General features: G+C 40.0%; 1 long non-coding RNA gene across 1 annotated transcript in view; it reads right to left on the reverse strand.

Moving 5' to 3' along the window:
* Nucleotides 1-4,976: 4,976 nt before the first annotated feature.
* LOC148189998 (uncharacterized) overlaps nt 4,977-16,220 on the reverse strand; it is a 49,267-nt gene continuing 38,023 nt past the window's right edge. The window contains exon 7 of the long non-coding RNA XR_015776144.1: nt 4,977-5,065. This is a non-coding gene — a long non-coding RNA (uncharacterized LOC148189998). The remainder of the gene's footprint in view (nt 5,066-16,220) is intronic.

The following is a 16,220-nucleotide window of genomic DNA, read 5'->3' on the forward strand; positions in this document are numbered from 1 at the left end:
GACAGGCTTCAGGTTGATGAAGGCTTTAAAACATTCACCAAAACAAAAGTGGATTTTAAGTGGTAGGATCTCTTTTGGTTTTCCTCAGAGCTTAGCAACTATCCACAGACAGGTGATTGAAACTAAACAACATCAGCACATGCAACATTGAAGAGAGAAGAAAAACAATCTTAACTGAAGAGTAATATTGTAATTCTTTTTGATAGTATATTTCATTTGTTTAAAGTGAAAGAAACCAAAAGCAACCTAGTGTTACTTGATTTTGGCCGTAACTCAGCCAATACAGGTTTGATTTGCAGGGTAGGGGTTTTACGCAAGATGGTTACAAGACTTTAGCTATGTGGCGGCTTTTGACCTAACTTACACGTATAATATAATAAATTACATATTATATTACATATTTCCTACAGTTAACTTTTTTTTTCATTGTTCTATAGCAAACACATTGTTGTAATCAACATGATATTCAGAATTAAATGTTTACAAAAAAGTTATCTCTGGAGGCTTTTAAGGAATCATGAAGATTTTCATTTAAATAAATGTGTGTCAAGTCACTATGTTTCTATGTTGAGACATAATGCAGTGGTGATTGAGCTCATTGCTCACTGATAAAACTATTGCCACATTTTTATATCGGCAGTATTTCGAGCCGGGTGACATTTGCAGAAAAAAAATGCGCTATTAAGCTACTGCAAATGCAAACAGAGCATTTTCTGCTGCAGCGTCACATTAAAGGTATTTACCTGGCAAAACACGAGGAGACTATTTTTATCAAGGGGTAAAAGGAAATATGATGCGTTTTATCAGAAATGCCTCTTCAAAACAAAACCAGTCATTTTCAGCATTTTTTGACAGTGGGTTTCCTGCAGTTAAAAAACACACATTTTTGCACTAATTTTGGAGAAAAAAAAGTATCAGCATGATAACTAATGCTTTTGACTATGCCCTCCTGTCTGCAGGCTAATGATGCACGCAGCATACCACCAGATCACAACTGCTCACAAAGTGATGGAAAAAAGCAAGTTATTGCCAAATCATTTGTTGTGCTGCCCCCACAATTCTGTGACCTGTAGTACTAAACCACATTTGCTGCAGTTTAAATATAGGTGTCGCCAAATAGACCTGGACTGAAATCTTCGAGACAGCCACTTTAAATTACATAAAGCATGACTTAAATATCAACATGTCCCGTAAAAGTCTCCATAATCTGTATACTGCATTTCATGTTATATGGTCAAGATATGTCACTCAAAAATCTTTATCAGTTTATTTAACACATCTTAACAGCATGGTGTGACCCTCTGAACACCAGAGAGGACAATCATAAAACTATTTCAGCAACTTCATTTTTTCTGCTCATGTCTGAAGTCAATGTTTTATGTTGTTCTTATTGTTTGAATATTTGTAAAGGCTGACACAGAGATCTTTTGGGCTAGAATAAGATTTGGCAACACCATCACATTATCTTTGCCAAATTACCAGAAAAAGGACAGTTACTGAGGACTTCACTCAACATTCATGCATCATCCCCACCACATACAAACACAGTAGCTACATTTGTCATCCCTGCTGACAGAAGCAACTGGAGGGTGTCATAAAATGTGCATTTGTCATGGCACGTACTGATTTGTCAGGAGACCATCATTCATAGTTCATAATGCTCTCCCTCTGTCTGCCTATCCAGCAACGTTAATGTTGTTTAAATGCCCAATGGAGGTGCACTACACCAGATAGCATCCATCTCCACCAATCAGTCAATCAGTACCTGTGAGAGCCCCAGGGAGCCTCTGGATTAGGCCAGTTAGGGTGCTCTCTGGTCTAGTTAGTAGATTAAGCCCCTCTCTGAAAAGGCTCAATAGAGTGAGCCACACAACAAAGGTAGCATAGCTGAAAAGCAATGTTTCCTCTGTAACGTATTTGTGGCTTGTGGTCTCCAATGTGTTCTTAATTCCTGGGACAGATGTAATTGTTGTACTGTTGGCTGAATGTGGTCTGGTCCTGTGTGGAGTGATGTCTGTGTTGTGTTACACTTCGTCACAGAAAAGCTGGGAGAAAATAAGTTGTATTAAAAACGTAGCGCTGCTGCTCTCAGATGTAAAGCAATGTGTGGAATTATTCTCCATAGATCACACAAACAAACCATAAAAAAATTCAAATACTCTGGTCAGACCCTTTAAGTTATAATTTCTGAGATCTTTATCATATCAACTTGCAATTAATCGTGTTTGCCACACTTAAAGGTCCAGTGTCTTGGATTTAGGTGGATATATTGGCAGACAACGAAGTATGTTTTCTTTAGTGTATAAGTGACAAACCAGAATAAAAGCCCAACTTCAAAGATCAGCACCAGAGTTACACTAATATGTAAAGTGAAACTTCTTTATTCAGGGTTTAACTATGGTTTAAATCACCAGGTACGTTTGTTGTGGAGAAAAAGAGACCTCTGCGGATAATTTGGCTTTCGGTAAAAACTTCCTGAACTTCTGAATCTTAAGTTATCACAGAGAAAAAAGGTGACCAAATCTTAGCAGTTGTTGGACGAGCAGCTCGCATCGACATGCTAAACTGCATTAAGAATACATGATTTGTAACATAAAACTGTTTTAGTCTTTGTTTTTACCTGTTTAACTCACAGAGTCTGTTTGTTTTGGTGAGAAAGAGAGCTCTGCAGATAATTCAGCTCAAGGTAAAAACCTCCTGAATGTCTGAATCAGAAAAGGCTAAGAACATATCAGCTTGTCAGAGAAAAGTGGTGAGCACACAATAGTATGTTTTGGATGAGCTGCCTGTTCCCGAGATGCCAAACTGCATTGAAAATGCATGATTTGTAACATGAAACTGCAGTGTTTTGAGCAGTTTTCATCACATGGCCCATCTCTTTTGGAGAGCAAGAGACCACTGCGGATCATTCAGCTCCCAATAAAAGCCTCCTCAACAATGAAGACTGAACGAATTTTAGCCGAAGAAGTTTTAGCTGGTTGCAATCTGTAATTCATTGCTTGAACACAGGGAAATGCCCCCAATATCTTACACACTTCACTATAACTAAGGAATAAACTATTTATGTCAACCCCCCTCCAAAAAAAGACAGTGAAAGATTTCTTTGAGGGTCAGCATTTGAATGCATTCAGACTACCAGTCTGTCCTATAAAATTAGTACTAATTACAAGCACTGCATTTTGAAGAACCTTATTGTCTACTGTACTGAACCTTATCATAAGCTTTTTAAAGAGTCCCAGGAGCAGAGGGCTTAAGATAGGACACATCAATCTGTTGGGGAAACTCATGGGGTCATTGAAGGTACACAGGCTTTTTCCCCTGACGCATACAAGCATCCAGAAATTAAAAACACTGCAAGGAAAAACAAGCAAACGCTGCAATTAAAGGCCAATTCGCCTCATATAAAGCAAAATAAAAGCACTGTACAAATGGCAATAAACTGCGGATAATGACCTCAGGATGCCAAAGTAATATTTTTTCCCCCCTTTTTAATTGTAGTTGTATTCGCCCTCACCGTTTCATGTTATGGGGTCGGGCTTTTTAAACTTTTCACAGCTGTGTGCAAGGGAAGGGGACAGCATCCTGAGGCGCTTTCAGGCCCTGGTGAGGGGAGTCACTGTGCCAGCTCCCAAGACTTGGATTCATTAGCCGCTTTAGCAGCGCAAACATTGCCTTAAATGGTGAGGCCATGTGCTGGCAAGGACCCACTCTCGCCTTGTTTCAATTACATGGAATCAAACATTGCAGGTATGCTAGGCACAGGGTCTTTATTGAAAGAGGGAAAGGGAGGGAGAAAGTGGTTTACAAAGCCCTTGCCCTCCTTCGCCTGTGAAAGCCGGCCTTGTTTTATTTGAAAACTATAGTAAAACAAAGGAAAGTGGTAGTTTGGCAAACAGTTGTGTTTTCAGTAACAATGTGATTTCTTTTTTCTTTAACAGAGCTGTGCTAACTATTATATTCAGAGTTTTATAGTGAGGTTCCTTTGATTTTATGTGACTTGTCAGCCTTGTTAAAACGTCTGAAAAGATTAGAGTTGGATTATACGTGTCACTCCCCACATGCATGTGTTTCATTATGAACCTCGGACTGATCCTCAATATGCAGAGGAGCATTCTGGCTGTTTGCGTCGTTCACGGGACTCCTGGAGTGTCCACAGCTGGTGCCAAAATAAGGCCTTGTACCTTGCTGCCCTTATACCACTAAACAGCTCTAATGTGCTCACACATCTACTTGAGTCTTTACAGGTAATGAGGTCACCGCATTGGAAAGGGATCATGAACACATTTTTATAATGTGACCCAACTGGAGGGAATTAGATGGTATGGCAAGTCGGCACGCTGGAAAACAAAAAAACCTCACACTCACATAGAGGGTAAGGTGCAAAACTGAAGAGTTCAGAGAATATAAAAATGGCAGCCAGGTTTATGATAAGGTGGTGAGACCGCTACAGCACGTATAGTTAAAATGCTATGTGTATATACAGCCAATCTAATGTAAGAAATGCTGTTCACCTAAAATGAGCAGAGGTAAGTGATATATGCCCTGTGTAGCAAGATGAAATACAAAAAGAGAAGTTTATGTGTTCCCTATTAATTCTTAACACATGAACTTGGACTGTCTTTGGAATGAACTACTCCATGATCACGCCAAAGTCAAGAATACTCCACCGCTACAACATTATTCTCAATTTCTCTGTTGTGCAAGCCTGCGTCACCTGTAACATGTAGAGCCAAATAAGACTAAAGGCTCATTTATGCTCATTGTTAGATAGTATATGGACACAGATGGAGCCTTCTGTTGTATTCTGCATTCATTAAGTCTGTATTTTCGCACTTTTTCTGAAAACTTACAGATACAGACGAAATGAAGCAGCACCACCAGAAATTGTGGGGGCAGTATAGTGTAGTTCAAGCGTGATATGGCCGTAGGAGATGTAGGCCAAACCAGGGAAACTTCTAGCTCACCTGTTTGAGTGTGTCCTTTGTAACAGCCCAGGTCTGATTTCAACCGGCGGCCCTGTGCTGCATGTCATTCGCTCTTTCTCTCTTGTCAATATTCAGCTGTCCTGTTAACACAAGCAAAAAAAAACCCAGGAAAAAATCATCTTAAAAATATAATGAATATAATGAAAATAATTATTTGTCTACCTGTCACTTTGTATTTAATACCCTCTCAGATCACCGCTGTCTACAACGTTGTTTCTATTCTAAAGATACGTAATTGCAACCTCTGACTAATGAAAACTGACTTTTCGACGAGCCGTACACAAACAAGCATTTACCATTTCCAGATACAGAGTACATACTGTGAAGCACTGCTTTGCTGTTTTGTAAAACACACGTGATTCCAACCTGGTAGCACTCTGTAAGTGATTGACAGGTCCTTAAATATGAGGCATAAAGGAAGAGTTTGTTCTCTTGGATGAAAATATGTATTGTAGCAAAAAAAAGGTCCAAAAGTTTTAATCCACTCAGAGTGCTTGGGGGAGAAGACTAAGCGGCTATTTGTTGGATGAGTGGGTGTAAAAACAAAATACATTTCAGGCAGCTGGATGAACCTTTAACCACTTATCAGATGCATACAAATAATGATTGATTGGTGGTCTTCCCTCACTGAGACGTGAACAATAAGCATTCCTATTTGATTGTGTAAATCCTTCACTCGCTAACTGGGCTTTCACTGGTATTTACGTCTTTTTTTTCTTTTTTACTTAGCTGTATGTGCAGAATATAATGACAAAAGTGGATTTTATGTGGAAGTCACAGCAGTGCTGTGCAGACTAGAGAAGGTGAAGTCAAATCTGGCAGCAGTGCTGAAGATTCACATTTGTGATTTCCTGCAATGCAGACATATTCTGTTCTACATTATATTCAAACGTGTTAATTTTATGTGAGCAAAGTATGGCTATGACACTGTTATAAAAGTTTATAGAGTGTCTTGTCAGCTCTTTAGCAACATCACTTATACCTCACTGTGCCATCCAAAATCAATACAATATTTTTCTCCCAATAAATAATGTAGGCCTGAAAAAGGTCCAAATGCACGCATCGACAGTTGGCTGCAATTAGGGGGCGGCGGCAGCAGTAACTGATGACAGTCCCTCCCTCCCTCCGGCTCACACGGGATCAGCAGAAAATGAAGACGCTGAGACCACTTTGTCACCGGCTGAGGGTGGACCTGGAAATGACTCCTAATGGAAAAAGGGCTCCCTGAGCCGCCACTGCATCTGCTGCTCCAAGCACTTTCTCCGGGCCAATGGGCCAGCCCCAACCAGTTTCCAGCTCCCTTTATCTAAGCCTTTAATATGCTCTGGGCAGCCAGCAGCGACCGCAAGCTGAGGTCAGGAGGCATTGGTGGCTGAGTGTATGTGTGTGTCTAGTCCCTACGCATTTGTGTGTGTGCTGTGAGAGTGTATGACAGCAGAAAATACTATTGATACCAGGATACCACATTGGGGAAAGTGATTCAAGAATACTGTTGTGATGTCAACACCGAACAACAGAAATGAAAGTAGAGGAGTGAGATAGTAGAGTAATTAAAAAAGAAAAAATAAAGACTAGAAGACGAGCCATGTTACAGTTCCTGTGAGGCTGCAATCCAGACCAGACAACAAACAAAGGACAACTTTGTTCAATTATATCCTTACTACTAGTTGGGCCTGAGAATGTAAAGTTTGATATGAGGAAAGTGCCAAAAAAACAGATTTGTCAATCAAAGGGGCCCATCATCTGTAAAGTGGACATCTGCTTTGTTGGACTGCTCTACTTTTCAGACTTAGATCAAGTCTCATCGGTCAGCATGCCATCATATTAACACTTAAATGCTGTAATTCAGAAGTGGGAACCTTCAGCGACACAGCCGTGGTGTGTTAGACTCCAGTCTAACGCATTTGCTTGACTACACAAACCCACACTGCAGTAAGGATTCTGGTGTAGGCCATGCATGTTATGAGCAGTCTGCCTAGTCTTTACCTGGGCAGCCTCTGAACAGGACAGAGAAACACTCTGTCCGCATGATATTATATTGAAAAATATATGATAAACCCTTAGCTATAACATATACCATTGCTGCTATTTTAGCCAGTCCATACCTCTGCACAACAAAATCATGAATCTTGGGTTTTAAAGGTTGGCCTGTTACGTTGGCTGCTGAGTTTGACAGAAATTGGATTATTAGTTTTATAGGTGTCCCGCGTGTTAGAAAGGCAAAGATTTTGACCTGCTAGGTGCTGGATGAAAAGTCAGGGATCACTTAAATGATTAGGCTTCATCCTCTGTGGATCATGAATCTCCGTACAGTATTTCATGAGAATCCATCAGGATTGTTCATTCTGGACTGTTGAGCTAACAGACCAACCAATGTACCAGTCAGCCGACCTACATTCCCATCCCTCGAGTCGTGCCAATGGCGTGGTTAAATGAAGGAACTGCTGGATAAAACTGCTCCTGCCACTTGGGATGCTGTGTATGCTTTTTCAGTTTTCAAGACATTTTATCTAACTCCTGTGGCTCCCAAGCATATTAGTCTCAAAGGACTTTTTTAGCTCTTCAATTACTTCAGGAAATTCAGCAAGAGATAAAAGTAAGTACCAAAGCTGTCAGAGATTACAAGGCATACTTGTAGCAGTGTACACGCCACATTCTGGGACTAACTTTGTAAACAGGCTGCTCTGAGGGGGTGACGGAGAAGGTAGAATAGAGCCTCCCTTTGTGTCACTGTGCCCTGGCCTGCAGGTGTCTCCAAGTGATGGAGAGGGCTCTGGGAAACATTTATATCTCAAATCCACTTTATCGACCGTGCCCCTGTCAGAGCGAAGCTAGCAGCAGTGGTAGGGGGGTTGAAGGAGAGCAAGTGGCTCTTAGCACACACGCTGACACTGAAGGAGCCTCCAGCACTCACTCTTTAGCTGTGAGTCTGGAACCTCTTTATGGTGATTGTTTTATCAGCGTTCCTGTCCGTCCCCCGGGAGGCTGGGGCCCAGAGAGGATGACCCTCATTTTCTGAAAGCAAAGTGTTCAGTATTGATCAGTAGGAATGAGCGGCTCGTGACATGGGTTAATTTACTGGACCTAGGAAGGTTCATTGTTTCCTGTCATTCCTGAACTCATCGCACTGACCTTTACAGCCCTGTCCTGCTACGCACTGTGTGTGTGTGTGTAGACATGGACACACACACAGAAACACACACAACTCCACTGCTCACTGCTGAACCTCCAAGGGGAAAAAGTGAGACAGACACACTGACAAAAAGATGGCTGGATATAGACAGAAAACAACCACTACTTAAACAAAAAAGTAACTTTGAATTTTGTAAAAGTTTCACATTATGTAAAAAAACAATGTTTTCCCACAATGGAAAAATAAAACCACTATTATTACTTCTCTCTGTTAACTGTTAAAGAAAATGAATGAGACTGAAGGTTGATAAATAGATAAGTCTGTAGTCAAACATTTGAAACTATCATAGACCTGATGCACCCGTATTAAGAAAAATTCACCAGGTCAGAAATGTATTCTGCATATAATTCACTGAATATGTAATCTCCCACTTCAATCCACCACGTACTGAAAAGGGCTCAATATCTGAACATCTTTAAGACAAGATATAATCAATACTAAACTCATAACCTGAGAACAGTGTACTGAGAATGACAGAGGTCAGAGGGTCAATGTCTGCAGGTGAAAAGGCCAGTTTAGTTACATCAAAAGGTCAAAGCCTTAATGTGATGCTCAATTGCAAAACTTATTAGGGGCATGGCCTAACAACAAGACGACGAAGTGTGGGCTGTATCACTTTAGATAATGCAAATAGTGATACTTTAGATACACTTAGATAGAGATACACTTATACAGAGATACACTTTAGATAATACAAATCACCCCCAGGTGGTAATTTTGTCTCAAACATGAGTAATAAGCATTCGACATGTTTGTTTTAAATCCCAGGCTAGTTTTATATACTGTACATTTCTGCTATTAACATTTTATTTTTGAGCTGCATATACTGTGACAGAGAAATAGTAATATTATGTCAGGGCACAATCTGTATATAAGTGCATATAGTATATTTAAAAATCAGTGATGTAAATAGATTTTCATCACAACTGAAAATATTTGTATATTAATTGTAAATTAGTTGATCATTATCACAAAGTAATTGGTAGCTATATTGATAATACGTTTTTTTTCTTTTTACCTTATGCACAAATACAAAGTATTGCCAAGTTTTTTACTTCTAAGCAGTTATGATTTGCTACTTTTCCCTAGCATGATATTAAAAAAAAGTCATACTGTGATTATTTTGACACATATTACAATATAACTCTCACCTTTAGGGATAAAGGTAAATTTTGCATTTCATTTTCACTGAAAAAATTTTTAAAAAATGATGATGATGCGGTTTTTGCTGGGTTCTACACCAAACAAACATGTACCCTTACATCTGAAATATGATTTGTAGACCAGGGTATGTCAGTAGCATCACAAAGCTTCATTTATGATGCTATGTTGTGACAGAGTTTAGCTTTATCAAAAGATTGCAGGCCCGTGATTTGGATATTGCACTTGGCCACATTGCAGTTTTGATCATATTTAAAATAATTGTGCAACACTACTTGTAAATAATCAATTAAATGAGAGGATTTTTTTTTAATTAATCAGTTCAAATGATCATCATATATTGTATGCAGGGCTTTGTTAAAATGTACTCTCCTGTACACTATCCTTTACTGAAATATATCACATTTTGATCTAGGAGTTACAATAGAATAAAAATCAAAAAGACGATGAAATAGTAACAATGAATTAAGGATAATAATTCATGGATGCAAAGCAGCACAATACAAACAGCTTCAGCACAAACGCAAAACTCAAGAAGTGTCTCGTCTCTTGGGTTTGCAGGCTCACATTTGCCATGTTTGGTTAACATGGTGGTTAGCTTTATTTATTTTGCCCGTTTTATGCAGGATTCACCGAGCTCAGGAAGGAGATGGGGAGGTAATAAATCCGTGAGGTGTCATCTCGCTCCCCTCCCCTTTGCCTGGCATCTGCGAGTGCTACGCCACTTCTGATTAGTGCCGCCTTTCCCTCCCAGAAAGCCAGCAGACAGGAACAAACTGATTACTGCCCATCTTGAGGGGATTGGAGACACCTAACAGGAGGATTATATTAACATATTAACGGACGCCCCTCACCTGCAGCCCTCCTAATATCACTTCCATGCTCCTTTATTTTTTGGGGGAGGGGGGTGTGGTGTATGTGTGGTGTATTTCATCTTCAGATGGAGAGCAAATAAATAAAGAAAGATAGTGATTCCCTCTCTCTCCCAGGGTGCGCTATCTGTCATTGATGATAGGTGAAGAGGAGAGGGGGGCCTTTGAAGTTTTTCGACATAAAAGGCGCAAATAAACGCAAACACATCCTTTCAGCTACTCACATGAAATTAGGACCTGCTGAAGACGGGGGAAGGAAGCTGGCCTCCGCAGCCACACCTAATCACTCTGACGGCAGCAAAGACTTCAGTCTCTGCTCTACTGGGAACATCGGAATTAAGAATGAGAAAAAAAAAGTCTAAAAAAAAAAAAAGAGTGCTTTAATCTGCCTCAGCTACTTTTCCACTGTTTTAAACAATGTTCTGCTGAAACAAAACAACAAACAACGAGCAGAAAAAGAGAAAAGTTTTGCCGCCCTCTGAAATAAATATGAGGAAACTTTGAGTTGGTTGACAGAAGTGTGGATGAAGTTGACTCTGGCTGTGATATTTTCAGTCTTTGATATTTTTTGCTGTGGAAAAAATCATAGCATGATCCTATGAATCAATTACAAGGGTGGACGGGATAGTCCCTCCTATGAACTACCTCGGAGTACAGAGTAACAGCGCAGACATTGATAGTTATCAGAACTGTAAGTGTGAGGGGGCTCTTTTCACATTATTATTTGAAGCACTGCTCCAGACAAAATGAGCTAACTGCCAAAGGAGATAAAGGGATTTAGAGATTCAAAAGAATAGAGATTTAAAAATTAATGGTGGAAAGGATTTGCCTTCATGTTCCTACAACTTGTAAGCAGAACATGACTTATAAAGAGTCAAGGAGACAAATTGCTTTTAAGAATAAAGTGATGGTGAAAGGGAAAAAACAAGCTGTGAATATTTAATGGGTACCACAGCCTCTTCGCAAACAAATCAATATGGTGATAGTAAACATAAGGAGACTCACACTGTGGCATGCAGGCCGAGGAAAGGAGGGAGGACAGGTGTCAGCGGGCCCAGCCACAGAGTTTAGGTTTATCTTGACATTTCTGAAGGTTAAAAGATTGTAACTGTCTATCTGTGTCAATCACTTTGCTCAAAGGTCACAGCTAGTCTATTTTTCATTAATTATACCCATAGATGTCTTCAGAATGCACAGACACCTAACAATCCCAACTCCCTAAACAACGGCAGCTGAAAGGTTGTAAGAGAGGAATATATACATAAATTTATAATTCAACATTTACACTGAAGGCTTGGTCACATTTGATTTCAGGCTCTGATTTATATTTACTCTCTGCAATTAAACATGACAGAGATGATCCTTGCTATAGTATCTGGATTATAAATAAATAAATTATAAAACAAGAAGTACTTCAAATTAATCCTTTAAATAACGTTGTACTGATCAGATTCAGCAGTCAGTGGAGTCTGAACTCTGCCATTCTGTCACTTTCTCTGTAATTACAAAAGGTGAAGCTGCTGATTCCCTCCTGATGGTGAGATTTCTTTTTTCTATTTTATTTTATTTCAGTTATGCAGATTTGTAAGACAAGATGCACAAGTCCTGTAAAGCTGTCTGATGAGTCATCTTGATGGATGAATGTACATTTAAAGAAAGTCAAAGATGTCAAACTTTACCATGACGATGGCTCTATAATTATATCAGCTGCCATCTACAAGAGGCCATTAGCCCTAATAATTTCTCTGCAGTGTTGTACAGTATAACTCTAAAAAAAAATTTTTTACCATCAGTTACACTTCATGATGCCTTTCTCTCTTGTAGCATTCACATATTCCAGGAATTCTATCATAAGGGTGCTCTAATGAACAGACTGGCTTTCATAGCCTCGCAAGTGATCAGATGTAAACATCAATCAAATTTCATCAGATGCTGTGAAGCAAAATCTGCACGTAGAAGTCCTTTTTCCAAATGAAGTATTTGAAAATCATATAGTTTTAGGTATTCATTACATTTTTTCTAATCTATGCATATTGAAAGTGAACCATCAGTATTCCTTTTTATGATTATTTTTGGGCATTTTTTGCCTTTATTAAAAGGACAGCTGAAAGTTGACAGGAAAGGAATCTAACCCCGGCCACTGCAAAGGACTCAGCCTATATGGGGCGCACACTTTACCAGGTGAGCTTCAGGTCACCTAAACCTAAATTTCAGCAGTACTTGTGGCAGTAATCAAACCATAGTGAAGCATAATTACAATGTAACTTCTACTCCCGCAAAGTTGGTTTCAACAACAGAATCAGACTTCCACAGATGCACAGTCTGCGGAGTCTGGGGAGCTTTGTGGAAGCTCGGGGTCCTCTTGAGACAGGGCAGAAATCCAGTGAATGTGCACAGAGCCTTTGTTGCACAAGAAAACACCACAGGCAATGTTAACATAAACCAAGTGATGCGTCCAGATCACCAATTGCCAATTGCTTCAGGAGCTTGCTTGATGCACTGTTGGTAATTACCTGTGTGCCAGGCTGTCTTAACACACCTGTAGCACATGGGGTCATGGCGTGGGATCAGAAAGAAAGCATGATTATAGGTTGGTACATTAGAAGCAGTGATAACCATGGCTTATCACATTCACTAGTTACAACCCCTTTAATCAAAGGGGTGTGTGTCATCACACACTTACAGTTTGGGAATCCTGTGGAGTTTTCCTCAAAGGAAACGTATTGTTTTTCAGGACTTGGGATAAAATATATTTTTTAAGTTAAGGTCTGAACAACTGAACAATCTCTACCACATCATGTTGCTCATCACAGCCACACATTGATCTGTAATTTATTTTAAAATGTGGAGCTCCAGGTGACATTTTGGCTGGCTTCATTTAGAAAAAGATGACACATGCAGCCTTTACCCTGCTTACCCATTGTTTAGGATGGAGACAGTGGGTGAAAGACTGGCATGAATGGACTGTCCTGAGGGAGTTGTAAGTTATAAGTTGAGCTGTGTGAACTGCTTTCAGAGTGTCAGCCTCAAACACAACAGCTGATGTGCAGAAGAAACTGTGTAGAACATAACATATGCATGTAAACATGGGGGTTCTGTGGTTATTTTTACAACAGTCTGACAATGGTTGCACAAAAATGTACCATGTGGATCTGCCATTCACAATCTTGTCTGACAATGCACAACATCACTCCAGTTAAATACTGCAGATGGAACAGACAGCTGCCTTCAGATGGCTGTAATGAGAGTCACCAGTGTGTAAAGGAAAAACTATAGTAGTAGTACAGTTGTAAGGCACACTACAGAACACCAGTGTTGATATTTACATGTTGAAAAGAACAATGTCAAGCGCCTGCAAGCTATTATCACAATAAACTCAGTTGGAGTATGCAAACTCCTCACTACATGACATCTTTGCCACACTCAACGTTTATCCCCAAGTCAAAACCAATTCCAGCATTCCTTGTGAAAAAGTTACAGCATGGACAACCTGAGCCTCTTTGATGACAAAGAAGGAATGCTTACTCTTCACCAAATTAGCAGGATGGCTGAAAACTGGATACGCTTGAAATGCTGCAGTTACCTGTAATTAACAAGTGACTTAGGACTATTTTGTATTTAATCTTTACTCCTGGCTGTTCTTGTATTTTATGTTTCCCAACTCATGCCAGATTCACACTGGAGGCAGAAAGCAACGTGAAGTGAAGTGATTTTGTATGGGGGGCTGCCCGCTTCCTTTCAGCGCCAATTTTAAGCGATTAGGCTGTTTGCAATGAACAGGCTGCAGCGATAGTTTCCCCATCTGGTCAGTTTTTTTTCTGCAAGTTGTGAGTGAATCGGACAAGAAAACACTCTGATAATCTATTATGAACCATATAAAGGATATATTACAAACCATATAAATGATCTGATCCATATAAATTATAGAATATAAATCCCATGCTTTTTTTTGGGGCTGATTTTTAAGTTGTGTTTAAAGAGTGCAAGGTAGATGAGCAGACACACAAACACACACACACACAGGCAGACACAGGCCTACGTGTGATTAGAAAAGAGCAGAGGAGTACAATCACTTGCTGACCAGCACTAAAGTATGCGCTGCTCATGTGAACCGCCAGGTTAATTGCTGATGAGCAGCTGCACAACAACTGACTCATTGGGGTTCTACGGTGTCCAGTGTGACGAGGTTAAATCTTTTAGGGTTTGATTTACTAGCGAGTTGAATGTGACGGTCACAGATATTAATGTATTAGTCAGACCTTTACTGGTAGTATTGTGCTTTGGAGTCCTGTTTTTGAGTTTCTTTTGTTAGTGGCTGCCTAAATCAAACACATATCACTGTTGACTAATAAAGAGATTCATTTACCAAGCAGAAACTAGAGGTATATAGATAAGTATGTGTACTGGGAGCAAGGAATCCTCAGGAATACTGCTTTCCTGTGACTACACTTGCACCCTCTCACACAAAGCCTCTGGCCTTTGCGATACTTTAAAGCTTGTGAACACAGTTGTAAAATTTACTTGACGTTCAAGTACTTACCCTTTTCATATCGCAGCTGTAAATTAGACTTTATTTTGTTTTACTTATTGTGGTTCAGCCTTGTGAACAGGATTTTACAGTTTGCTTGTCCATTACTCTGCCTGTCACCTTTGACCTGCTCTGGAGCACTAAATGCTTTTCTTGTCTTACCATGCGAAACAAGGCTGAAATAACAACGCTTCTCTTCCGCTCAGGGGGCATGTAAGAAAATGGCACACAACCTGAAGTGAACAATAGTATGTGCACTCAGAGCACCTCTCAGAGCATTCCCCGAGCAGGATGCTCCACTGCTGTGACCAAGCCCTAAAGTGAGCGCTGGACTCTTCTGAGGCATGAAATAATAATAACATCCCACTTCCGTCTCCCTGCTACGGAGGAGGGGAGGAAAGTATATGAGGGCCTTCTATTGTCACCGTTCACCAGAGAGATACCAGTATCCCCGAGACTTTAATGGGAAAGACAATAGGGCTGGCCTAAAAAGGCTTCCCATTAAAATTTAATCAGAGACTTTTGTCTCTCACTATATGTGACGATGTGTGTGTGTGTGTGCCCGCGTCTGTGTCTGTGTGAGTGTAAACGACTACAGGGACAGGTAACAGCACTCACAGCCCATCTTCATCCCCTCTCGTGTTGTTTGTTTCAAGTTCATCCCTTTCCTGTACCTTGGGAGAGTTATTTCATTTTCTCCCAGGTGTGTCACTATCCTCCTTTAACCACCCAACCACATGGCAACTGCTCGAAAAAATGTTAAGGGCAAATTGGATTAACACCACGGTCTATGGTCTGGGCACTTAACAAACACAGATGCACTTAAGGGAGCCCACAGAATGATTTGTGACTGAACAAAGAACTGGAGAGATGGAGCCTGGGCATGACCACAGGACTGGTGTAATATGTCATCTACCGGAAGAGCTATCAGCTCAGCCTACTGGAAAAGGAGTAAACTCCCAAGTGCTGAAGGTAAATTATATAGTGTCAAGTGCTTCTCTCCTACTTTTGTGGCTGAGACAAACATGTTTTTTTGTCATCAAATCACAAGGCATTTGCCTTATTATAGGCAACTTTTTTTCTCTTTGCAGTTTTGTATTCTCTTTAACAGACAGTATTACTGTGGAGGAATATGTCTCAATGTCATGATAAAGGTAGACTGAGATACAAACAACAAGTTGCCTCATCCTTGAATCTGATGTTTTTCAGATCATTTGATAATCACTATTTTTTTTCCTTTTAGTTTTTAGCATTATCCATTTTCTTCTGGGGTAACCAGTTCATCAAATCAATAGTGGAGGTTAACATTTTAGTATGATGAATGTGTTGACTTACAGTAGGGAAGCCTGACCCCAATAAACCTTGAATAAATTCTAAAATTATGCAGCTGTGGCCTGCTGCATTGAGAGGATTCATTTAAAAAAAGCAAGTGCATCACTCCTGCTCTCTCTCTCTGCTTCTCCTCCTTGTCTATCCATCAA

The sequence above is a fragment of the Plectropomus leopardus genome, chromosome 3, assembly GCF_026936395.1.
Source record: "Plectropomus leopardus strain MGB_pleo_1.0 chromosome 3, ASM2693639v1, whole genome shotgun sequence".
Taxonomy (NCBI): Eukaryota; Metazoa; Chordata; class Actinopteri; order Perciformes; family Serranidae; genus Plectropomus; species Plectropomus leopardus.